Genomic DNA, 18608 nt, shown 5'->3' with positions numbered 1-18608 from the left:
CATTTCCTCGTGGCGTGGACAGCCAAGTAGTTCATGACTCATGTCAATGTGGGATATGAGCTGTTGGTGGGAAGCACCCCCACCCTCCTGTTGCAGTACAACAGGAGGGTGGGGGGTGAGTGTGGTGAGTGTGCGCATCATGCAAATTTATTACAAAAGGGACTAACAGTCGCTTGAGTTCTCAAATCGGCAAAAAAATATTATTAAAATGATTCCTTTAAGTGTAATATTGCTTTGCCCTTTTTTTTACCTTCCATTTCCCTCAGTCTTGTCTTCCCTGCTTTTACTTCCTGGGTTACCTTTCCATTAATTTCCATTTATTACTTTCTTCATTCTTTATTTTAATTATCCACGTCATGATTGTGCCAGTGTTAAAAATACATCCCTTTGATAAGTAGAGACAGAAATCCAATTGACCTGAAGTCCTCATCCTAAAGAGCAGGACCACCGCCTTAAACCCATGAAGCCTGTTACTACAGTTACTACATCCCCGGAAACTAAACGTGTCTTTAACATCATAGATTCATGGTCTTTAGAGGTTTATCTCGTTTGAAAACACTTCCAGAGCAAACACTGTTAAACATTATGGTGACCTCTAGTGGCAGATGCATGTAAGTGGTGAAAGTGTTGTCTTATTGTGAAGTTATTCAACGCTTTAATTACAATTAAAGGAAAGTAAAAAGAGATAATAAATAATGGCATCCCTGGTTTTAGTACAAACATTATTTATTTTGTTTTAGCAAATTAATAAGGCACAATAAGGCTGTGGTAAATATTGATGACAGTTTGATGGACATGTGATGTTTTACAAACCTAAGTAACATTTACAACATAAACAAATCAAAGAAATCCTTTCAAATCCATGGAAGTATAATTTATTACGTTCAAGTTCAAATCCCATATACTTCTGCATTAGTTTGAAGACAATGCCACCATCAGGTCATCTGGTGTTACTACACCTGCGTCCAGCAACAAACATAAATCTGTTGCGTAACTATTTGCGTTTGCGCACTTTCATTTGACTTTTCAAACAGATCATCAATGATTTGAGCAAATATCAGCCACAACACAAACAAACAGCCTTTAACTAGAAAAAAAGCTTTTGCATGTCCAAGTTTTTGTCCATTTCTGACTGGTTCAATCTAAAAGTGTCTCTTCTAAAGTTTAAGGTGAAAGTGAAAGTGCAAACAAACTGTTCTCACTTAAACTTGTCACAAAAGAGTTTCCCCCTAAAACCAGACAACATACATATAATATAGTGACTAATCAAACATTTGTCATGCAAATCCACTGCAAACCAAACCAAATCCAGCAGCAGACGTGGTCAGTCCTGACACAAGAACATGATCTGACACTTTGAGCTTTGCTCAACAACAAGAAGGAACTAAAAAACATGCAATAAAACAACTCTGCATTTAGGTTAAAATCATTAAATGTATAAAACACAGCCTTACATTTAGCACACAAGGTGTGATTGCATAAGTCTATGATGCATTATTTCTCTTACCATTTTGTGTCTTGTAGAAATGAAGTCGTAAACAACTTTGGGTGGGAGTGGCTTGATCTGCACTATATTCCACTTCAGAAACTGGAAACTGGTTGCTACAGCAACAGTGCTCATGACACTTCCTCCAGAGTTTTACTAAATACACAGCAGGGACTGATCTGGACTTTTCTGCACTCTTTAAATTATTGTCCTTTTAATGTTGTAATACACATATTATTAAGATAAGATAATCCTTTAATATCCACACAAGGGGAAATTTAGTTGTTACAACGCAGTAGAAACAGGAGGAAAGGACAGATTATAAGAAGTTTCAAAAAACACACTCTTAGTAGAACTCTTATGAACAAAACAAAAAACTTTTATTAACAAAACTCCTCTCCTATCTTAATAGGGAATGGAGGGGGGAAATAAAATAAAATAGATAATAAAAATACAAAATAAAGATAAAATCAGATAATAATAATAAAATAATGATAATAGAATAAAATAAAAAATAAAATAAAGTAAAAATAACTAGCACACGACTAGGTAATACTATTAGTAGGTAAGTAAACCGTATAAAAAACAAAATAGAACACTCTTATTTACAGGTATTGCACATGGTTGATTCAGTATTGCACATGAATATGATGGTATTGCACATGGTTACATCAGTATTACACATGTTCAGGACTAACAGTGTTTGTTATAAAGTCTGACAGCAGCAGAAGGAAAGACCTGTGAAACCTTTCCTTTACACAGCGAGGGTGGATCAGTCTCTCACTGAAGCTGCTCTCCAGAGCGGAGAGAGTGTCCTGCAGGGGGCAACACTCATGGTCCAGCATAGATGAGAGTTTAGCCAGGACCCTCCTGTCCCCCACCTCCTGCACCGAGTCCAGAGCACAGCCCAGGACGGAGCTGGACTTCTTGATGACTCTGTCCAGCCTCTTCCTCTCCCTCTCTGTGATGCTGCTGCTCTAGCAGGCCACACCTACAGGAGCTGATGCCACCACAGAGTCATAGAAGGTCTTCAGGAGTGGCCCTGTCACTCCAAAAGACCTGAGTCTCCTCAGGAGGTAGAGCCGACTCTGGCTCTTCCTGTACAGTGCGTCTGTGTTATGAGTCCAGTCCAGTATGTGGTTCAGATGAACACCCAGGTACTTGTATGAGTCCACTCTCTCAATGTCCCGTCCCTGGATGTTCACTGGTGAGGGGGCAGTGGGGTGGCGTCTGCGGAAATCCACCACCATCTCCTTGGTCTTCCCCGCGTTGATGAGGAGGTGGTTCCGCTGACACCAGTCCACAAAGTCCTGCTCCAGTCCTCTGTACTCCGCGTCATCGTCGTCCGTGATGAGTCCGATGATGGCAGAGTCGTCAGAGAACTTCTGCAGGACACAGCTGTCCGGGTCGTGTCTGAGGTCTGCGTCTGCGGTGTAGAGTGTACATTGTTTTTTGCTCGCTGGGGCCTTTCTGTGTGGAGTTTGCATGTTCTCTCTGTGTCTGAGCAGGTTTCCTCTGGGTGCTCACTAAAAACATGAATAACATCAGGCTCATGAATGACATTAGTTACTCAAGTCCAGCTGTTTGTTTACTCTGAATACACACTTCATTTAGCTTCATAAATGATCCTGAATATGTACATGATATTCTTGTGAGTCGTTTTATTTTGATTTATTCTCTCATTTTAAAGTCCTTTATGTGGAACTATATAAGATGTATTTTCTTTTTGCTCTGTAGTTTGTATTTGACAGGAAAGTCCAGTGTGACACGGGGATGAGACTGAGGAATAACATGCAGCTAATGGTCGCTGTGACGCTGCGGCTCGCCTCACGTGCCATCCACTCGCCCACGAGCAGCACACTTACTTCCCTTTCATGTTCGTAGTGACCTTCTACACAGAGCTGAGCGGATGTGGCTGACTTTAGACACACTAAGTCCCACAGTTCACTTTATTTGAGTCTAAACCTGAGCTCAAACATGTGGTCACATCTCAGCTCTGCTCTCTTACTCACAGGTAAATACTAATATTTACTTTTGCTTATTCTTCTTTTTTTATCATTTCCACACTGTAGGAAATGTTTAGAACGACTTACTTTACTATCATCTCCATGTTGTTGTTAGTACCAAGTGTTAATATTATAGTAAAAGTAATTATTATGATGGTTTAATTATCTTTATTCCCAATTATTACATTTAAGCACTGCACAAATGTCTTTTTGTCTTTGCAGTTTTCCCTTTGTGTTTGACTGAAGTGAAGGTTCCTCTAACGGCTGTTGTGGGATCATCCATCACATTCCCAGACTCTGTGAAGCAGAGAGCATTTTTTTTATTTGGACAAAATCATATTGCTTTGGTTTCTGATGGAGTATTTGAGATTGAAGATGACATTTACACAAACAGACTTCACTGGAGCAGCAGCACTGGACTCTTCACTCTGTCACATCTGCAACAAAGTGACTCTGGAGTTTATACCATCGACTCTAAAAAGGGAAATCTTCTTTTTAAATTGTATGAATTGAAAGTTTATGGTAAGTAATATTTATAATGATGATTATGGTATAATTTGCAAAGATAATGCATGTTTTTGTAGGTCCCAGGCAGTTCTCATACAATGTGAAGTCTGAAGTACATTCATGTGACAGAAGTGCAGACACTGCCCACACAACACACACTCTTCCTGTCAACAATGCCAAGCTGAAAACTAACCACAATGCATTATAGTCATAGTTAACCATGTTTCAACTGGTTCATCTTGGAGTGGAGTGGGCCATTTAAGTGATGCAAAGTGGGCCGTGAGAGAAGAAGCTTCTGAAGCGTTCTGTCTCGCTTCTGACACTGAACTCTTTTCTTTAGATGAGTGAATGCAGACTCAGGTGAAAATTAGACAAAATGTTTCCACAATAGAAACCTTGTTCCCACTAATTAAAACACTGGTTGTTATGTGCAATAAGACTTCGGCTAAACAGGCCTGTAGACTTACTACTAATGTAGAAAACATAGGCTCTTTATGCCGACATGTTATAAATTAACTTGAATATATAGAAAGACATGATTGAATCTTACCAAATATGTTGCCTTTTAGCCTAAGCCTATGAAAAGCAAATACAAATATGAACTTGTGTTAGATTGCAGTTTTTTACAACAATTAACTAAACAAAGCTAGCACACGTTAGCATCAGCTGTTTCCTGGTTATCAAGGCACTTTGTTGAAACTAAAATTATATTAGTTCTAGTGCATAATTCATCTAACATTATCCAAACCCAACATCTGGTGTAACGTACACGTCTCACTCCAGATGGATCTGTGTCTCACTCTGAAGTGAGTCCTTCACTCATCAGTCTGGGAAGGCTCCGGGATGTTTAAAAATACTTCATGCTGATTGGTCGACACGACACAGCAGCGGAAGAAGCAGAAAAATCTAAATTGTGTCAGAAAAGCACAGTCCTATTTCTGATCCACAAATGTACAAAGTGCTATTGTGTGCACGTTTCAGACAAATGAAATAGTCTTTATTTCCAAACTACAATGCAGCTCTGTCCTGGGCCCTAAATACTAAATGCCATGTGATTGGCCCGTTTACCACTGGTGCTGACAGCAAACGAATCAGAGGGAGCTTAACTGAGTTTCACAAAAATCAAGAGAATTCATTTTGCTGACAAGATTAATAGTTTTCCCAGTCCAGAAGTTGAATAGTGATAGTGGAGTAATGTACAGGACTTTATTTCCTTTTTCCAGTGAATTCTCTCAGACCAGAGAAGATGGAGCTCTGATGTTGTTCCTCTTTGACATTTCCAGAGGCCGTGTCAGCTCCAGTCGTGTCCAGTGTGAACGTGAGCGCTGACAGCTGCACTGTTCAGTGTTCAGTGAAGCACACGGAGCAGACCACACTGAGCTGGTTCAGAGGAGAACAGCCTGTGGACAGCAGCACATCTGCAGTGCTGCTCCTCACTGTCCAACTGCAGGATTACACCTCCCAGTACAGATGTGTGGCTCAAAACACAGCGGACAACAAGGCTGTTATAGTCAATATAACTACAGTCTGTGAACACAAGGAGACACTGTCCACTGGAGCCAGCAGTAAGAATATTTCTATAATATTCATTCATTATAGAACTGTTTTGAGTAAAGATTTTGATAATGAACCAGGCTACTGCACTTTGAGCTACATTATTATTTACCTCTAAAAAGATTGAAGCCAAATCTCAAACTCAAGGGGGCAAACCTTGTCCTGAACGTGCCAGTGACAGGACATCTGCACACTTCAAGTCTGTGTGAGCTTTATAAGCTTCATTATAAGAAAAGAAAACTTCTCCACATTTATATTTATGTTCAAATGTAGTAGGATCAAAGTCGTTAGTGTTAAAAATGAGTCTAATACATAATACATTTACTATATGACAACAAATTTGAATTATTGTTAAAATTGTCATAAGTATGTTTTTATTGTGCATACATTGTTCCTACGTTTTTGATTATTTTGTTTTACTTTGACGTAAGAGGAATTCCACTTTAGAACTTACTACTTCTTCTGTCATTTTAAACTTTTCTTTTAAACTTTTTTCCCCACAAACTTACATACCACAACTATGGTAAATATTCACTACAGCTACTATCTGAATAAACAAAGTCCCCTGTCAAGTACACTTTAAGCTGTTAAAAGCCTAATAGAGGGAAATAGCAGGAAGTACCAGAACATTCACCCACAAGAGTTAATTTGATGGAAAACAAATTAAATAACATTTCCTGTGTAAACCTCACTTTTCGTTTGATGTGAATAAAAAGTGGGACATTCTGATTTATTCTATATCTATATATTTATTTTGATAAACACTTTGGAATAAACATAATAACTGATGAATTGTTCTGATTGTGTCCACAGACTGGGAGGACTGGCTGTTCCTGATTCGTCTGGCTGTTTATGGACTTGGACTGGCAGTTTTTTCTACAGTTCTTCACTTGAGGACTCAAAGAAAGATCAAATTAACAAAGCAAAGTGAACCGAAGTCACAGATTTAAAGGCCACATATTTTGTCAAATGTACAGAAACACATAAATGAAAATGTTATAATTTTAGATTAATACTGCAGATTACAATGAACAAAGTTAAAATCATGTTGTTTTAACACTGAAAACCATCAAAAAACATACTTTTTTCATGCAAAAATATTAAGAGAATAAAAAATACATCAGGCAATCTGGTCTAATTTAAATCCATGATAACAAAATATGGAACGGAGAAAACTACAGACGACCTCCGTATGTTGCCATGGTGACAGGAATGTGGGACGTAAAGTATCTACAATGGCACTATCCCCCTTTCCTTTGGGAGATGGATCATGTCTGCAAACACAGCAGAGGCTTTTAGAAGCTTTTAAAGTGGAATGAACTTTTACATCAAATGACTCCTTTTGAATTCAAATTAACTCTTAGAACCTTTTTCTCTCAGATAAAAAGCTGTTTTATGAAACAATCATCTGATTGAATACTTTGTTCACCTGAATTTACTGTAAATAAAGTTCATGTTGTTTATCCAACTGTTTTATGACTCTTCTTGTGTGTAACGATGAGGCCTAATGTTAAAACAATGACAGCATTGGATATATTCCAGGTCCAGTCCTACTGACTCAGCATGCGTGCTGATTGGTTGAACGTTGACGCCAAACCAAACCCCCTCAGGGGTCAGTTAGATTGAGAGAGAGAAGAAGGAAGGACCTTAGAAGAAAGGCCTAGTGATGCTAAGCTAACAAAGACATTCCAGAGCGAGACATGAAGCTAACTTTACTCTCGTCACTGTGACATCACATTCACCCAAAATCCTTGTCCGAGGCTGTGTAAAACTGGCACAAACTGCACAACACAAGATCCACACGTCCGATCAGCCTTTCATCTCCGGAGCTGACCACAGTGTGTGCTCTGTTCTCGTGCCCTCTGGACCACGCAGCACCGAGCATTCAGGTGTCCAGCTGTGTGTAACGGAGCAGTGCTGCATGTGACTCGTGCAGTATCGTGAGGACAGAGCTCCAATCATCGGGTCAAACTGGGACTGAGCTCGCAGCGAGTGCCACAGGTTCTGCACGAGAAGTCCACTCACACATCTGTAAACTCTCCACACTGGGTGACAACATCACCAAGGGCTCAGAGGCCTGGCACCGGGACTAATGCGGGTCATCGCAGCAGTCTGGGGGTGTTCGCTTCAGGATCATCTGTGGCTCTGCTGCCCCCTGCCCTCGTTTATGGATCACAAGTCGAGTTTATAATCAGAGACTGCTCCGTATCCTGTGCTCAGCGCCTCCGGGTCCTGGACCTGGTTTGGTCTGGGTTTAGTCTGGGTTTTGTCAGTCATTGGATCAAACACCATCACCATATATGGAGTGGCACCATCCCAGAAATTGACGTCATACTATTTCCTTTTCTTTCATTATACACTGTAGTGTCTCAAAAGGTAAATGCCTCATGATTGATGTTACTGGAGTTAGGGATCATCTCAAAATAGGTTGAAGCTTTAAAGACGTAATATTTTTTGTCTCTCTCTAGATCCCCTCCCCCCCTCAAAAGACAAAAACAAATGTCTGGCATTACATACTTTACGTGTTGATAAAACGATAGTAGCTTGATAGACCTTGCTCACCTCTAGTCCCTGAACATCCTTTGGTAAGTTTATCAGCAGAAGTTATGAACTCTGCAAATAATGTTTCTTGTCAAAACCTGTAATTGTCAATTGCCTGCGTTTAGACCTTAGACATGTCAGAATGACAGAAGCAGAACACGTGCTTTTGTCTCAGTGAGAATCTCACGTGATTGGCCGAAACCTCATGCAGGGTTTGTGTTGGTCCTTCTTCCGGGCAGTGCGTAGTACGTTACTAGAGCGTAATCTCTTGATCATTTGCTCCCCCATACGCACCCGCGCGCGCACCCGCCGCCTAATGTTGGCCTAATGCTCGTTGCTGAGAGAGTTTTTTAGCATTTCAAAACAATTACTGCCACATCGATGTATTGAAGCTTCAAAGCAACAAAAAGACGAAATGCAGGTTCAACCCCCCCAAATATTACGTCTTTTCAGCTTAAACCCATTTTGAGATGATCCCTTATTTAGCAATATAACAATAACGACAGGGCAACAGATTATACACTCAATTAGCTAAATACCATCTTGAAATAACTATTCATTAGACTTGAAGAAAAGTATCAGCAGAACTAGCAACTAGCATTTAGAAACTATTCTTAAAATCACAGATTTATTTATCAGATAATCAAATAAACAGTGTTTAAAACATCCAAGTACATTTAATAAGCTCCAGCACAAATCTTAACTTCAACAGACGTTTAACCAGAAGTTTTCAACTAGTGATGGAAGTAGAAGAGAGGCTGAAAGCACAAGATATCTGATAGATATATCATATATCTTAAGCTGTGAGGTGTGTCGTCCGAGGGTCTGTGTGTCCATGACGCGTCCAGGGGTCACTCTGGGCTCTGCTCAGTCCACAGGCTGGTCAGAGCGGCTGCTCTGGAGCTCCAGCTCTCACAGTGTCAGGCCAAAGAAGCTCTGGATCAGGTTCAGTGCTCTGTGTTCTCCTCAGCTCTGAGGCTGTTTGTTTTTACCGTCCAGAGTTCGAGATGGTTCATATGGCACTAACATGTCTGAGATGTACTTTGGTGCTAGGCCATGGACAGCCACAGGAGCCAGTGCAGAGACCTGAGAACAGAACTAATGTGATGGTACTTCCTGGTTCTACACAGGATCCAGGCAGCAGCGTTCTGGAAGTACTACCTGAGATTCATTGTTTTCAGTTCGAACGTATTGGACTGAATCTGTAAAAATACAAAGTTATATGTGATAATGTTTTATTTATCTACGCCACATTCACAAAGACAAATGATTTATTGAACACAAGGACAAAAAAAGCAGAGACAACTTTGTCACAAAAATGTAGGTTTAGTTATTCTGAGAGTCGGAAAAGCTTGAATTTGTTTCATTCATGTAGTTTTGTAAACATAAACTACCCGGAAATAGTCTTTTGGGAATACTAACGAATACAATTTATCAAAGAATGTTCTGTATTAAATTCAGTCTAACGTATACTTTTGAAGCTTCTTCTGCTGTAACTACATAAATGATGATGAGCTTTGAACCAAAGGCAATAACTACATCTGATAATTGATGTTAGAGGGTAGAACTCCTGATGGCTCTTGGTATTCAGTAATGAATAAAAGAGGGACATAATGTGTATCAATCCAAACTCTAGTGTTCATGTGATATGTCTCAGTGCTGCTGCTGGACAGATGCCAGATTATGAAAAAGACATTTTTGTGACTGCCAAAATCAAAAGGACAAAATTAAATAAATACAACAGGGAATGAATCCAAAAACTCACACTTCTGTTAATTTTAAACTTTCTTTTCAAATGTTAAAAGTATACTTGCCTTCTGTTTGAGGTGATGCAGAGCTCTTCCTCTTGATCAAATAGCGCACGCCCAGGATGAAGATGATGATGATGATGATGATGAGTACAATCAAGACAATGGAAATAATATAGACAGCTAACAAAACAAGACAAGACAAAAGATGGAGACATTATTATTATTTATAGGTCAATTGTTGTTGTTTTATTCCCACTGTATGAATTTGAATTCTTACCATGTGAGTCTGATGGTGTAACTGATGGTGTAACTGATGGTGTATCTGATGGTGTAACTGATGGTGTAACTGATGGTGTAACTGATGGTGTAACTGACAGTGTCTCCTTGTGTTCACAGACTGTAGTTATATTGACTATAACAGCCTTGTTGTCCGCTGTGTTTTGAGCCACACATCTGTACTGGGAGGTGTAATCCTGCAGTTGGACAGTGAGGAGCAGCACTGCAGATGTGCTGCTGTCCACAGGCTGTTCTCCTCTGAACCAGCTCAGTGTGGTCTGCTCCGTGTGCTTCACTGAACACTGAACAGTGCAGCTGTCAGCGCTCACGTTCACACTGGACACGACTGGAGCTGACACGGCCTCTGGAAATACAGGAAGTAAACAGGTGAAATATACAATAGATAATCATTTTGCTCATCTTAAGGTGATTTTAGTCCATTTCCAGTTCATTATGACAAATAAAGCTGCATCTGTTTGTTAAAACTCATGTGTGTGTGACAGCCAGAAGACTTTAGTGCAGCCTTAATGACCTGCAATTAATCAAATTGTATTTCTAATAAAATATGTACTTGGGTCTTTTTAATTGAGAGTTAATCCGACATGTTAGAATTTAAGAACAAATCTGATTATGTTTGTATTAAATGTCAATGAATAAAAGTTATTGCATTGTTTATGTTCAGGAAATCATTATGAAGGACATTTGATTTGTTTTTAATAAGACTAAATAAACCTGGATCTGGCCATGTCATCTCGTCCTGACAATGTGTTGTATTTAGTCTCATTTGAAGGAAATAAGTGATGTTACTCACCATAAAGACTGAGTTTATAATGTTTCAAAAAAACATTTCCCTTTTTAGAGTTGATGGAATAAACTCCAGAGTCATTTTTCTGCAGATGTGACAGAGTGAAGAGTCCAGTGCTGCTGCTCCAGTGAAGTCTGTTTGAGTAAATGTCCTCTTCAATCACAAATGTTCCATTAATAACAGAAGCAATTGTTTTTGATCTCAATAACATATATCCTCTCTCCTGCACAGAGTCGGGGAATGTGATGGATGATCCCACAACAGCTTTTATATCCTTCACTTCTGCATCAGAACAGGCCAATCCTGTAAAGACAAACACAAAGTTAGTTTTTTTAGTAGAAAAAGCTTCAGTTGTAGTCATCTGGACTCAGTTAGACTACAACTGAAGCTTTTTCTACTATGGAACACGCCTGGACGAATGAGGGATTACACCGACAAAGTTAGGTTTTGTTTGTAGCATTTAAAGACACACATTATGAATATGGGTAAAATAGTTTATTGACTAAATTCATCGCAAATAGTTTCATCCAACAGTTTAATTTTGTAAACTACTATATTATGTGAACAAATCAAGATAAGTTGTTTCAGTTTAGTCTGTCCAGCAGGGGGCACTGTAACATCATAAAATACTTCATTTCCCCATCGTTCCCTTAGATCTATTAAATCATCATTCATTCCCTTGGATCAATAGGGATTACGCACTAATAACTTAATCAACATCAACTACTTCCGGTCAGTTTTAAACTACAGGAGCTGGACAGAAATGGCAGAAACACGTTTATTAGCTACGTTATATATTTTGTCAAAAAAGTCTCAAATTATCTCGACTACATAGAAAGAGATAATTCAATGCTGCTAATGATGATTTGATTGGTTTACAAGTTATGTCACGTGTTTTTCCAGAACGTTTTGCTGTAAATAAAATAAATAGAGCCTTTTAGATGACGCCCATAGACCCGATATTTGTACAGATTCATGCCCATTGACCGTAACCACTCAGTTTGGAAATCTGCAATACATTTACTCAATTAGAGAATTGACAGAGGCTAAATTTATTTTAAATTAGTTTTTAAAGCACACATTTTTTTCCACTTACTTTTGTGAATATGATATTTACCCATAATGTTTACAATGTTTACCAATTCAAAGGTCTCTTTTGTTATATTTTATTAATCATAAGAATATCGGTTTGTAAAATATTTGAGATTACTAATGGTTTGACTCAACCACTTATAGATATCTTGCCAGAAACTCTTTAGCACTGGACAAGAATAAAACAGATGTTCTATGTTTTCTGGGTCCAGCTGACTAAAGTCCACCAGACGTCACGTGTTTATGTCACGTGTGTGGTTTCTATCCTGTGCGTTCAACAGGAAGTGTATAATGAGAGCTCTCTTTGAACTCTGACAGGGGAGACCAAGGCCTGTGGTCATCATCTCAGCTAAAGTCAAATATTCAGTACTCAAGGTGAATTCACCTGTTGAAAATAGTTTTGTACAAAGTTATTTAGTATTCTGGTGACAGAAAATCGATTTTTTAATTAAAAAAAAAAAGAATACATATATATTCATGATTTCAAAGCTCAGTCAACCACCCAAGTCGTTGTAAGAGTTAGAGCTACTTTAGAGCTACAATTTTATTTGCTCGGATTTAACATGTTGTAAGATGAGACAGGGATATATTACATTATTGGGTGTACAATAAACTAAACGTCCAGATGAGGGTGGATGTCGCAGTAGATGAGACTGGAGCAAAAACGGCTTTGGTTGTCACACTTTTAAATACATTTTGTCCTAAAACATTGTATTTTAAATATTCCATTTCTGTGCCAGAATCTTAACAGCCTTATCTTATGTTGTTAAAAAGATATTTCTCACTAAAAACATTGCTGTTTTACAAACGTCAATAAAATGCATGTTTTTAATTAATTATGTCTTTTTCTTGCCATTTAAATCCCGATTCAGGTGTTGGTGAATGAAAATGAAATAAAAGGTTTAAAGATTAAATTGGTCAAATTTGCCACGTCTTCTCATTATAATATAATAATAATATTGGGACAAGCAACTCTGTGAAGTGGAATGAAATATATGAAATATTTGTATTTAGTGATAATAATAATAATAACTTTTGAACTGAATAAGATATAGTGCATCAGGTGAAATATTTTGTTACTTGAGACTTCATCCTTATTCTTTTAAAATGGACTTTGTAAGAATTACGCTGTCTTTTTTTTTTTTTTTTTTTTAATTCAGACTAATTTGACAACCAAACCCAGCCTCCCCTAAAGAAGACACGAGCAGTGCATTCCAGTGTGGATCAGCATCTCATGTCATGTCGACAATAAAAAGAGCTTTAAACAGTGATTATCACCAGCAGAGACTCATCCCGCACCAGGTTTTCTTTATTTCATGATTCTTCCATAAACGTTGCTCAAATCCTACTGCAGCCAAAACTAACGATTCAAATGCTGTTTTTAAGACAACTAAAGTATTTTTTAAAGGTTAAGATCGGAAAAAAGACAGAAATCATCACAAACCTCGACCTTTGTCAGTTGGTCACATTGCGCTCTGGGGGAAAAGACTTTCTGGACCGTGTCGCTGCAGCTCCAATGGACCGGCCTCTCACGGCAGGTTTAAGTCAGCCTATCAGCTAATGTATAGACACATGCCATAATACTGGTCTACAGCAAAGCAGGGAGAGAGGCCCTGAACGCCTCTGCATCTGAAACTGCTTTAACACCAGACAGGGATTAAACACGTGTTTATAACAGGCTAAATAAGATAAGGAGCGTGAGACTGACTAAAGAGAAGAGAATGAACGGGTTTGACTGAGTTGACAGTCACTGAGACTTTGCTCTCCGCCTCCGCTGTAGCGCTGTCTCTGTTTAAAATGCAGAGTGCTTTTTCAGTCTGTGGACCCAGCACAAGGAGCAGGTTTTACAGACGCAGAAAAACGGGTCCGAATAGAGGCGTTAGCTCCAGTGTCTGTGCCCTGGTCCCAGTCCGTCTCAAAACTCAAAGAGCAGTGACTGGAGGAGTTAGTTTAAGGAAATGCACCTTTTTAACTTCGAACCAAAATCCTAGGCAGAATCCTGCTCCTTGACGGTATAACAGTAACTGAGAGACTGCTGTTGTAGATAATGAGTCGGACTCCTGCTGCTATAATTTCTCTGCTCATTATACATTACTCCAGGTAATGTAATAGACGCATGTCATAATTAAGCAGGGAGAGGGGCCCCCAGAGGCCACGCTTCCCCTGCACCCTTTAAAAATAATAGACTGCTGGGCTCACTGTCCCGTGCACGTGACACGCAGGGCCTGTTCTGGCCGCGTCCAATGTCTTTCTCCTGCTTAGAACTACAATACAACATACTACATTACATTTAACATTTACAATCAATGTGGATAAATATGACCTATTAGGTCATAATTAATTAGGAAAGACTGGTTTTATTTGTCAACTTACAAACAATTTGGTAATAACCCATTAATTGTATGTTTAAACTCAAAAGGCCTGAGGAGAAGGATTACAGGCCTTAACTGCTCTCCAACTTCAACCCATGTGTTGAAGTTTAGTATTTAGTAGACGAGGCGAGGATCGTTTCTCAAGGTCTTTATTTGATACTAATAAGGAAAAACAGGCAAAACAGTAGCATGTTGTTTCGTCTTGCAGCTGAGCTCCTTCTTCCACAGATTAACTGTGGTTTAAACAGCTGTTGCTTGGGTCAGATATAATGGCATGATATCAGCTTTAAGATTGTTTGTACCAGTTCACAGCTAATGAGAAAGTACACAGAAAGTACACAGAAATAATATCGTGTCCAATATGATAAATACGACTCAGAAATATAATATATCGATCGATCACCAAGACAAGTTCCTATGTTTTTACATTTTGTTCATTGACAATGGCAATAACCCTATTCTGATTATAAATGCATGACAATAGCTTGGCCAACATTAACACTTGGAACACTGCACTAAAGCCACAAACCACAGCCTCTGCTTCTCGCGGTCAGACCAATGTATTTTAAAGCTAAAGGGAGGTTCTCCCGCGGATTTGTGGATTTAGTTATACATTAATGGAATGTATTAAAATGCTGCTGGTAGTGTGTGATATTGCACAAAAAATTGTTGTTAAGAATAAGGATATTACTAAACACTGGGGGCCTATTTTTCCTAAAACACCTGTAAAAATGAGCCCCGTTTATAACTGAAGCTGTTCCTGAACCTCTGGAGCAGTCTGCCTCTGTCCCCCGAGCTCACACGCGTTTGCCACGGGTTTAGGACGAGCCACTGCTCCGGCCTCGGGGCAGGCGCAGAGTCGTCGTCCCCCCCGTGTCTGAACAGGCTGACACTGACACCGGGGACTACTACGACTGACTCCAAACATGATGCAATCTGCGCGCACTACAATTCGCTCTGGCAGAACACAAAACCGTGCGGCATTTAGTCACATTAAAGTAACATGTATTCAATTACATTACAAAACAGTCCAGCCATCACAGATCTCGTGCTTATTCTTAACTCTGCCTTTATCACTGCAGCTACACGTCATGTCCCGCCGCGTCAAATGAGAATCAGAACACTTTCCCAGGATTAACAAGTATAAATTACTCACCATCACAGAAAACTGCTATGACAATACAAGTCCTTATGAGGTCCATCTTGTGTTGGTCCAACTCTCCGACTCTGAATGAGCAGCGCGAGCCGTGCATATACTGCTTGACTCAGCCCGCCCCTGATTGGCTGATTGCACTGCTGAAGATTCCCTTACTCCAATGGGCGTTCTATCCATGCACTGCGCCATTCACGCCCCTACACCGTGGAGCTCAAGGCTGATTGGTTTATCCACACGGACTATACAGAAAACGTATTAAATACAACTTAGAACTGCTGAGGTTTAGCAGAAATGATTCCACGTAGCCTAATATGATAGTTTATTGTACCAGTAAATATATAAACGCACCTGGAGCCTGGTTATCCCCACAGAAGCTCGAATGAGTCAAGTCCGTCATTTACAGCTGTTATATGCTTCATTAAAGGCAGGAATAACATGACAAAAAGATTTATTTCACAGAGTCATAAAAAGGTCTATTGCCAGTGTTAATGAACACAATTCACTTTAAATTATGCACTTGCTTCTACGTTAAAGTGAAACATAAAACACTGCGTCATCAAATAAGAATAAAGACGGATAAAACCCCACCAGTTTGTTCACAAGCAGCTGAGAAACAAGATGCAAGAACGTGACCAACAAAGAATGAAGAACGTGAACAACCACAAAAAGAGAAAGAGATAAAAAATGTCCTGACCAAAGGCAATTCTCTGAAAAGGAGAGAAAGAGGCCTGATTATTCTGGTGATTTATGTTTGTGGTTTTAAGGAGGATTTTTTCAATATTGACCTTGTATTGACTATGGTCTATGCGATCAAAAATAATCTTGATCCTGATCCTGATCCTGATCCTGGCACAAATACAAGGCCGACATGTTGCCAAAAGATACAGTCAGAGGAGAGGTGTGAACTACATGTGAAAACAGCCCTAAATGCACCAACTGAATGTGTCATTTACATTGAACAGTCTCAGTGTTATGAGGTGAAACCTGAAGCAACATACTATGTAAACTGGAGAAATCCCTGGACACAATTGGAACAAAATGTTGCATGATTAGCAAAGTAAAAGACAATGTAAAAGTGTACGTGATCATTTGGGTTCATGATCTGATCATTGCCACCAGGGATAAAGACGACCTGAAAAGTGTCAAAGAAATCAAAGATGTAAGTGAATTAACACATTTTCGAGGTGTTGAATTGAAGCAAACTAAGGATTATGTCTAAATGTCACGATGCAAATATGTTGGGAAAATACTGGAGACGTTTGATTTGCAAAACTGTAAAGTTAGAGCCACTTATTGTAAACACAAACTGAACTACAAAGATGATGCTGAAGAAATGGATGTCCAAAAATACAGAGGCCGTCAGTAAACTAATATATCTGTGAACCTGAACAAGGCCAGGCCCAAGTTTTGTAGTGAGTAAACTATCTCAGTATTTTCACAACTTCTGAGCAGTGGACTACAGTTAAAGTGACGTGCACTTACAGTGATGTGATTGGGCTGATGTGAGTGACAGAAAAAGCACCAGAGGCTGTGGCATTAGTCTGAACAAAATGGGCCTCATGGAAAACTAAAGGCTATTGTAGCACTCTCCACCTCAAGGCCGAGTATATGGCTTTAGCTGCGACCACAAGAGTGTATGTATTTACAACAACTCTGAGTGCTTTGATTGGTGCAAATATCCATGTAAGTCTAAGGTCTATGAGGACAATCAGGGAGCTGTTGTTGTTGCAAAATCCTGTGCAAAGACAACTCTGTAAACACAGCAGGTCTGTGGCTGAATGAGTCATGCAGTAAAGGCATCCTCTGCTTTTTATCAGTGTTATTTAGGTGAATTACAGTTTTGGTTCCACTTTATAACTACACCTAAGCATGAATCCTTCTTAATATTTTTTTTTTGTGAAGTCTTTGTTCATGCTTGACTAAGACAATTATTATAAAGTGTTTTTGTAATTATTGGGATATCTTATGTATAAATATAAAATGTCCTTTTAAACAAATGTAATCTCTTAACAGAATTAACTTGATAGTGTTTGTCATTCAGACACAGAAATAATAGCTAAAGATACCAAGTAAGTCTTAATAAGTCACCAGCAGCTGTTCAAATAGTAACCAAGTTTATTAAGGTTTCACCAAAATAAATACCAAACCCCCGTGCCCTAAAAATCACCCCAAAGTTATCAAAAGAAAGATGGACCTGGTGGGCCAGCCAAACAAAAATAAAATAGGAGCGACACCGGGCCAGCCCCGTATTGGGCCGTCGAAGCCGGTGCCGACACCTCTAACTATAGCAAAAAATAAGGACACACCAAACCCCCTATCTAGCCCCAAACAAAAGCGAAAATGGGACTACCGGTCCCACCAGGCCAAACAAACAGGCTAGTGCTATTGCTAGTGAGAGCCAGCTGAGAGCAGGCGAGCCGAGTGCGTCTACGAAGCGGGACCGTAGTGGGATGGGCGGAGCCGAGCTGAGAGAGAGATGAGCCCATCCGGTCTCCATTTAAAGGCTGCGAGCCAATCTAAAGAAACTAAACAGATTAGACAAAAACTGAACAGACAAAATATTACTATAACCAATAGGGAGGAAGAGTGCCCAAACCTAACAAGAGGCTAAAAATGGCTTAGGAAGCCAAAAGTCATGTCTAAAAAGTGGATATTTATTTACAGTGCCACCAAATTATCAACTTCTGCAGAGCATCAAGCGATTCCAAACACAAAACCAATCCCCCCCACTGAGGCACACTCCTGCCTTCTAAAATGAGGCCAATCGGGCCGGTCCATTCCACATAGTTGGAACAAAGAAATGGCTGGGTGGCCCTCCACTTTTGCCTGCAGGCATGATCAGCTAAGTCAACAAACGCGTCACTTCACCACATTACTCATGTTTCCATTCATCCAAACACAAAACTGCTGTGTAATGTTTGTACACGTGATACAAGCAAGTGGCCTCAGAGAGGGACTTCCGCATTCCCTCATGTAAACGTCATGTTCACAGCTGCCAACAAACACATGTGGCTGTCAGAGGACTGGGCCAGAACTGAGCAGTGTGTGAGCAGAACCTGCCA

The 18608-nt window shown here is 39.6% G+C and overlaps 1 long non-coding RNA gene across 1 annotated transcript; it reads left to right on the top strand.

The window, feature by feature from the left end:
• The first annotated feature begins 3418 nt into the window (after positions 1–3418).
• On the top strand, positions 3419–5548 carry LOC140377718 (uncharacterized). The gene is made up of 3 exons (XR_011930124.1): positions 3419–3500; positions 3715–4014; positions 5283–5548. It is a non-coding gene; the product is annotated as an uncharacterized lncRNA (long non-coding RNA).
• Positions 5549–18608: the final 13060 nt, after the last annotated feature.

Source organism: Eucyclogobius newberryi, unplaced genomic scaffold (genome assembly GCF_026437365.1).
Source record: "Eucyclogobius newberryi isolate DKJ021-1_F unplaced genomic scaffold, fEucNew1.0.hap1 SCAF_4, whole genome shotgun sequence".
NCBI classification, from domain to species: Eukaryota; Metazoa; Chordata; class Actinopteri; order Gobiiformes; family Gobiidae; genus Eucyclogobius; species Eucyclogobius newberryi.
This window is presented reverse-complemented; position numbering and strand designations above follow the sequence as displayed.